This window comes from Octodon degus, unplaced genomic scaffold (genome assembly GCF_000260255.1).
Source record: "Octodon degus isolate 3935 unplaced genomic scaffold, OctDeg1.0 scaffold00013, whole genome shotgun sequence".
NCBI lineage: Eukaryota > Metazoa > Chordata > Mammalia > Rodentia > Octodontidae > Octodon > Octodon degus.
The window spans coordinates 25220473-25228489 of NW_004524589.1; the positions used below are offsets into that span (position 1 = coordinate 25220473).

The 8017-nt window shown below is 38.5% G+C and overlaps 1 long non-coding RNA gene across 1 annotated transcript in view; it reads left to right on the forward strand.

Moving 5' to 3' along the window:
- LOC111815224 overlaps positions 1-8017 on the forward strand; it is a 19927-nt gene that overhangs the window by 8452 nt on the left and 3458 nt on the right. The window contains exon 2 of the long non-coding RNA XR_002819963.1: positions 1925-1928. This is a non-coding gene — a long non-coding RNA (uncharacterized LOC111815224). The remainder of the gene's footprint in view (positions 1-1924; positions 1929-8017) is intronic.

The window sequence follows — 8017 nt, forward strand, 5'->3', positions numbered from 1 at the left end:
CTCTCTCTCTCTCCCCCCCTTTCTGTGTGTGTGTGTGTGTGTGTGTAGGAGTGTGGGGTGTGTGTGTGTGTGTGTGTGTGTGTGTGTTTGGTTTGGCTTGTTTATTTACTGAACAGTTGAACCCAGATCCTTGCACATGCTAAGCAAGTGCTGTACTAATGAAGCAAACTAGCATTCTTTTGAGACAGTGTCTTGCTAAATTGCTCACATTGGCCTTGAACTTGTAACTTTTAAGGAATTCTTTTTTTTTTTTTTTTAATTGGCGGAAACAGGGATTGAACTCAGGCCCTTGCATTTGCCAGGCAAGCGCTTATTCTACTGAGCTATCTCCGTGGCCCTTGGCCTTGAACTTGTGATCCTCCCTCTTCAACCTCCTGAATAGCTGTGATTACAGATGTATATCACCACAACCAGTGCTGAAATATCTCATGCTTCAGTTTGCTTCTCAGAAGCCCTACCATCTTGGCCCAAGCAATTGTATCTATGATGTTTCCTGTCTATGACAAAGACAGAAGAGTTCCCTGTAAGCTTGATCATGTAATAGCCTGCATGAAACCCCTTAGCAGTGTCCTTTGATTTTAGAATAATTTAAAAACTCTTAACAGGGCCAGAGGCACCTGATACTTTTGTAAGTTTCCTCCTTGATCATTTTCAGTCATTCCAGAGCTTCTGCTGGCTCCTCATAAGGTTGTCTATAAGGGGACTAAAGTAGCTTTACACAGCGCAATAAAGTGTTTTGAGTAAATGTTACATGGATTTGTGCAATTGTCAAAGCTCATAGCACTGACATACATGTGATACGTGCACTCTATTTCATGGAAATTATACTTCAATAAACATAATATTTCAGTGACTTGAGACTAAGCAATTTAGGTACCTTTAAACAAAAGATCAGTTATTTATAATTCTTCAATATAAATCACTGCTGAACTAATCATTTTGATTAATGAATCTAATGAATCATCTAAAATTCTGCTGTCATGAATCAGTGAATTTCTCATGGTTAAAAGTGCCAACAAAACTCAAGTCAGATCAGTACATGCCTAATAAAACGTAAATACACATGTAAATCTCAACACTGCTAGGTAAGATTACCCAGAACAAATATTTCATCTCTAAGGCAAAGCCTAGCTTGGCTTAAGGATCACAATGTGATGCCACTATAATTGCCTCTTCAAAATGACAAAAAAGAAAAACACAAGAATTACAGAGCTTCATGTGTATGCCTCTATACATTTGGCAAGATGCTCTTGTGTGTTTTTTGTTACAGACTTTTAATGACTGTCACAATTATATTTTGCCTTTTTAGTTTTTTTTTTATAAACTGGGTTTGTTTGGAAGAACTCAAAGGAAAAAGGAAAAAATTAAGGTTTTTGAAGGGAAGTATTACAGATTTTCTTCCCATGGGATTGAAGATGTGATTTGAAAAGAGATTTGAGGGGAGCAGAACAAAGACCTGTGTTCCCTCTGTCATTCAAGATGGTCTGTAAGGCCTGAGACAGCCCTAGGGGCACAAATAGGTTACATGAGGAAGAGTCAAAGTGCACACTGTCCTCACTCCAGCCATACTACTTTATTGACCTAGACTGCACCTATGGCCTCATGGGGACTTCCCCACAGTCAGAAGGAAAAAGACCCAAGTCTAGTTCACAGATGCTAATGCACAATACACAAGCATTGCACTGAACCAGCCAGCTGCAATATGACAGCCTCTTCCTCAGACATCCTTGGAAAATAGAAATGAAGTGAAATCTTCCCATGGGTCGCAACTTCAGGAAGTGGGCTTGGCTGCTCGCTTAAGAACTAATGGGCCTATGTATGCTCTGTGCCGATGTATGGGCTGAGACCAGTAGGTTGGCTGGATGGTCAAGGATGGGGCAGGAATGTGATTGGAAAACTGATGATGAGGAGATTTAGGGAAGAGGGTGGTGATGCATCTCTCTGAATGGGCAAAGCAATGTGAACATGAATGTGTTCCATGTGAGTCCTTACCAGAGGATGATATCAGCAGGGAAAGAGTTTAATCAAGCGGATATGATGTTTTGTTCTGTGTGTAGTGGTCAGCCTCTTGCCCTTAGATAATCATATCACCCAAAGGGTTTGCAATAAAACATGGTGTAGTGTTAGGTTACAAATGGACCTCAGCAACAGGGACCACCACTCACCCTGGCTCCCCTGGCTACTTCAGGGCACATGAACTACACTGTATTTCTTTCACCCTGGAAGGAGCAAAGTTTTGTTCTTACTAGAAAAGACACTTGCCCTGGCTACTCATTTATCTTCCCTATACACAATGCTTCTGTAGAACTAACAGCCATGAAATTAGAGAATGCCTTGTCCATACTCATGATATTCCATCCAGCACTATTCTGATTAAGAAACTTACTTCATAGCCAAAACAAAGGAGGACAGTGGTCCTATGTTCATGGAATTCACTAGATTAATCATGTTTTCAAAAATCCTGAGGTAGGTGGCTTCTTAGAATGGTAGAGTGGCTTTTGTTAATAGCATGATTAAAGAGCTAATTGGGTAGAAATATTTCACAGTGTCATGGAAAGGTTTTCTAGAAGGCTGTATATCTTCTGAATTAGTGTCATAATACACCATGGTTTCTTCCAGCTAGAATTCAGAGATCCAGGAACCAAAGGATGGAAATGGAACAGCATCCCTTGGATATAGTGTGTCCTAAAACTCATTCTTAAATTTAATTGCTATTGTGATGGTAGGAGGAGGTGGGGACATTAACAGATGACTAAGTCACTAGTAGGAATCAATGCCTTTGTCATAGGCCTCAGTGAGTCATCATGAGTCCCTGTTGCTGTCAGGCAAGCCTTCCCCACCTGTTTTGTCCCTTCTGTATGTCTCCCACTTACCTTTCCATTTTCTGTCATGAATTGAAGAAATACAAGGCCCTTATGTGATCATTGTCTTAGATTTTCCAAGCTCCAGAACATGATTTCAAATAAACTTCTATAGTTTTCCAATCTCTACTATTTCATTTTGGCATTAGAAAATGGACTTAGACACTGCTAATGATCCACTAGCAAAAATGTCTCACATATTCATGCTATGCCTTCTTACTTACCAGTCTTGATTCAAACAGAAGAATGTTTTCACCAAGACATACAACAACACTGAACTAGAAGACTGACACTTTAGGATACGCACAGTACTGAATCAACAGGCCAAGAAATAGTAATTGTGGAGGATAGGGCAATTTATCCAAACCACCAAAGGAAAGCCAGACCGTCTGAAACATAGGCAGAAAAGAGTGTGCCTGAGATACAGGAGATTCCTTAGGGTAGTGGTGGATAACTTAAGGTCAAGGTTTTATTGTGTTTTTCTTTTAAGACAAAAACTAGTAATGTAGAGTTGCTTTTTTTCTAAATTAAAATATCAACAGGAGCTGATGTTTTGTTCTTACTGGAAAAGACACTTGCCCTGGCTACTCATTTATCTTCCCTATACACAATGCTTCTACAAAACTACTAGCCATGAGATTAGGTTCAACTATAGTGCTGTAAACTTTTGTGATAATTAAGTGGTTTGGAGATTGCAGTATGGCACTCAGTTTTTAAAAGATACATCAGTGCTGCCTCAGACCAAACCTAAGTAATTGTCTTAATTACTTTTCTTATTGCTGAAACAAAATACCCCAAGTCCAAAGTTAAGGGAGAAGAAGTTTATTTAGCTCAAAATTTGTAGAGGTTTGGGTCTATAATTAACTGGCTCCAAGATAAGTGGCATAACAGAGGAAAAATAGTTCACTGCAGGCAGAAGGCAGCGAAGCAACTAAGGGTGCCCACTGCTTTTCCATCCCTTATGTCTTATGCAGGTTACTTCTTAACCACTAACCCTAGTGTTCTTGATCCTAACATTATACCGTGAATCAATTCCAGTGTCACACACCCTAGATCCAGCCACCTCTGAAAAAGTCCCACATGAGGTGTAGGGCAGACATCTAGACACAACAATAGTGTTACCAGGCCCAATACTATTTTTTAAATTAATTTTATTGAGAAACAAGTATCAATGAAACAGTTTCAAAACAGGTTCATAGGACAGTTACAATAATTAATACATTGCATATTATTGTCTCCTAGTAGTTATTCATAGTACAAGATACAGACATGATATCTTGTCCAAACATTATTAGTACAAACCTTTCTTCTCATTGAATTAAGAGAAAGTAGCTGTATATCTATCCTAACTCTTCTGTATATACAGATACAAAATGGTCCTTCATTTATAGCCCCTTTCTTTGTTTAGTTTTGTCATAGATGGGTATTCCATTGTCGTTTAAATATTGTAGGTATGTGAATCCAGCAAAATAACCTAATCTAGTCCAGTAGTCCATAATAATAGTGAATTATCCATAGGACTGGCAATGTCAGAAGTTGTTGACTTGAGCCTTCTAAGCTCAGCATATTATTATGGCTTTACTTTTTATACTTCATTTTTATACTTTTCTGCTGGATGGTTAAGACCAAGATAAAGCAAGACCTATATAAAAAGAAATGTATCTTTTGTATCTGATAAGGTCAGTCAAGTCCCCTCAGGATTTATCCTGTAACCCTGTAAAGCAGTTTGTAGATCCTTTGTCAGTATCAGTCATGTGGATGAGTCACGGCCATTGCTTGACCAATTTGGTCTCTGTGAAACCCTGAGAGAATGTCTTCCCTCCATGTGACTGTCCTTAGGCATACTTTATATCATCGATCACTTTCTTCTGTGGCCCCATAATCTCCTTGATCAGAAAATTTGGGACACCACTGAGTTACAGGATGTTACAGTACAGGTTCGCTTATGTCCTGAGTCCTCACTGACCTTGAATGGCTAGGAGGCCCTATACTATTGAGAGTTAAACAGTACAACTCCATTCAGTCCACACTACTAATGACCCACACATTCCATGAATGAGGCAAAGTGGACCAGACACTGTCTAAAACTTTCATCCGATCTTTTCCCACCCTGGAGCATTTTCTTGGTCTGTACTCAGCAGGATACTCAAGGAGTACTGAGGAAGTCCTTTGAAGATTCCCCAAATTCTCTCTCTAAACAGCTTCCTAGTCTCTGCTCCTAAGAACATTCTGTACATTGGTTTCACTGATTCTCAATCATGAGCCCTCAGGGGGTCCCCTGGACTGGGGCTTCACTCTATTATGTACCAGAGTCTGGAAATAATTCGAAGCAATAAAGTGGGACAATCAGAGAACTTAGCAAATTCACTTCATATATCTCAGAAATCATTGTCCCTTGCTTCCCAGTTTCCACCTTCCTAACATTTCATATACTTTCTCCATCTGTGCTTGTGTCATAAAAGGGAGCAGATCTGATCTGGATGGCATTAGTAAATCTAGATAGGTATTATGTCATCCAGACTAGAGGTAGAAATTCCTATTCGAGTAGCTTCTCAGTGTATATGGCAATTGTTCCCAAGGAACACCAACATCTATGGGTACTCAAGTCTCTCACATAAAATGGTGTGGCATCTGCATACCACCTATGCACACCCTCCCATGCACTTTTCTCTAGTTTACTTACATCTAATATAGTAAGCTTTGATTCCTGAACTTAATTCATTCTGTGATTCTGCAAAAGATGGCCACATTCATGTTCATGCAGAAAAGCAGGTCCATCACCTGATGCAGAGTTCCCAAACACAATCAAAATTTTATTAAACACTACAATATAAACAATTATTTTATTGTAGTGATTAGAAAATAACAACAAGGGGGCCTGCCCCTTAGCTCAGTTCTTTAAGTGGCTGCTTCCACAAAGCAGTCAAGCTCAGGTTGCTGTGGTTTGATCCCCCAACTCAAGCCAGCCAAACCTGCCCTGAAGGCATTAGGAGCAAAAAAAAAAAAAAATCCTTGGAGCTGGGGAGATAGCTCAGTGGAATAAGTGCTTCCCTGGCAAGCGCAAGGGCCTGAGTTCAATCCCGGTTCCACAAAAAAAAAAAAGAAAAGAAAGAAAAGAAAAAAGAAAAGAAAAGAAAAGAAAAGAAAGAAAAGAAAAGAAAAGAAAAGAAAAGAAAAGAAAAGAAAAGAAAAGAAAAGAAAAGAAGAACAACAAGAAAAATATCTGTACATATTCAGGACAGATGCGATATTTTTCTGAATATTTTTGATCCACAGTTGGTTAACTCCCAAGATGTAAAACTCACTAATACAAAGGATTTCTTGTACATGGATTTGGATCAACGTTTATGGGGTCACAATGAAAGGAAAAACTTACAACCTGGGAAATTTTATAATACTTGGCAGATGAAGTAAAACTGGATCATTTATGAATCAGTAGAATTTTCCAAGATATTGAAGATGGAATCATGGAAGGATGTGTCTGTTTCTGGAAAAGTTGAATACTCAAGGAGGCTGATGTGGGTTAGAATTACTTTGGGAAAGAAAACTGAATTTATGGGCCAGCCCATAAATAGCTCATCAGAATAAAGCACCTGCTTAGGCAGGCACAGGGAATAGGGCTCGATCCCCGGTATACCATGCTGGCCCCATCCCCAGGGCATACTGAGATCGCAATTGAGACTGGGCATAGTGGTGTGTACCTGTAATCCCAGCGCTTGGTAGGCTGAAAACAGGAGGATCACTACAAGTCCAATCAGTATAGTGAGACTCTATAGACCCTGTACTAAATACATTTTTTTAAAAAAAGACTGAATTTAGGATACCAAAGGTTTGCATGCCTAAGTCAGACATTTAAAACTTTACCATGTAGTGATAGATAAGACAATAATATATTTGAGTGTTTGGCATCATGACTGGCACTATTAAATATAAATAAAGTTTATCTCATGCCAGAAAACTTCTGACAATAGATTTTTTAAATTTTGTAATGCTATTTCATTTCTAGTATTATAGATGCTAAAATCTGTGAGAATAGGAATTCTTTTGTTACTCAATAGTGTAGGTCACACCTGGTAAAGAGTCTAGCATATTAATATTCAGCCAGTGCTAATTACAATGTTTAACAAATGAATAAGTAACAGTAAATCAATAAATGTCTATACATATCATAATAAAATGACACAGGGGCCAGGGAGATAGCTCAGTAGAATAAGTGCTTGCCTGGCAAGCACAAGGGCCTGAGTTCAATCCCTAGTTCCACCAAAAATAAAAAATAATAAAATAAAATAAAATGACACAATAGCCTTTTCTTTTTAAACAAAATAGAGAAAATATTTTGGTATTCTGAGGACAAAAGCAAACTTATAAGTGTGAGAAGATAGCTCAGTGGTATAAGCACCTGCCTGACAAGCACAAGGTCCTGAGTTTGATCCTTGATACTGTAAAAGAATTAAAAATAAAAAACTTTATATACTTATAATTTAATAGGAATGAGGATCAGAAAATAAAGAAATAGTAGCTGAAATTTTGCAAAATTAATAAAACACCCAAACATAAGAAATTCATCATTTCATGCATAATTTTAAAAATCTAGCTGTGTAGATAGATAGCTCAGCAGTCTAAGCGCCTGCCTAGGCAAGTTCAAGGACTTGGGTTCTATCACCAGTACCACCTGCTGCGCCAGCCCCACCCCAGGCACACCGAGCTGGCCACCAAGACTGGGCGTGGTGGTGCACACTTGTAATCCCAGCACTGGGGAACCTGAAACAGGAGGATCACTGTGAGTCTGAACTGCATAGTGAGACCCTAGAACAAATACATAAAAGAAAAAAATTTTAAAAGAAAATTCCATATCTTGAGACATCAGAATTAAACTATAAAATATTAAGACATTGAGAAAATCTTAAAATAAATAACAGTGAATATAAAATCATAAAAACTAGGACATGTTAAGCCATGCAGTTATATGTAAAAGATGAGCAAGGCAATGATCTGGAGAATATTCAGAAGATTCTTTAATCTAGGAGTTAATTGGAAAGAGTCTCACCCTGACTGACTATATGTGCTGATATCTGTGAACTGGGCTACTGCACTGCAGATGGTAATTTGTAATAGTGGTTTCATGTTGGGAGTGCCTGTCATTGTGGTATTCTGAA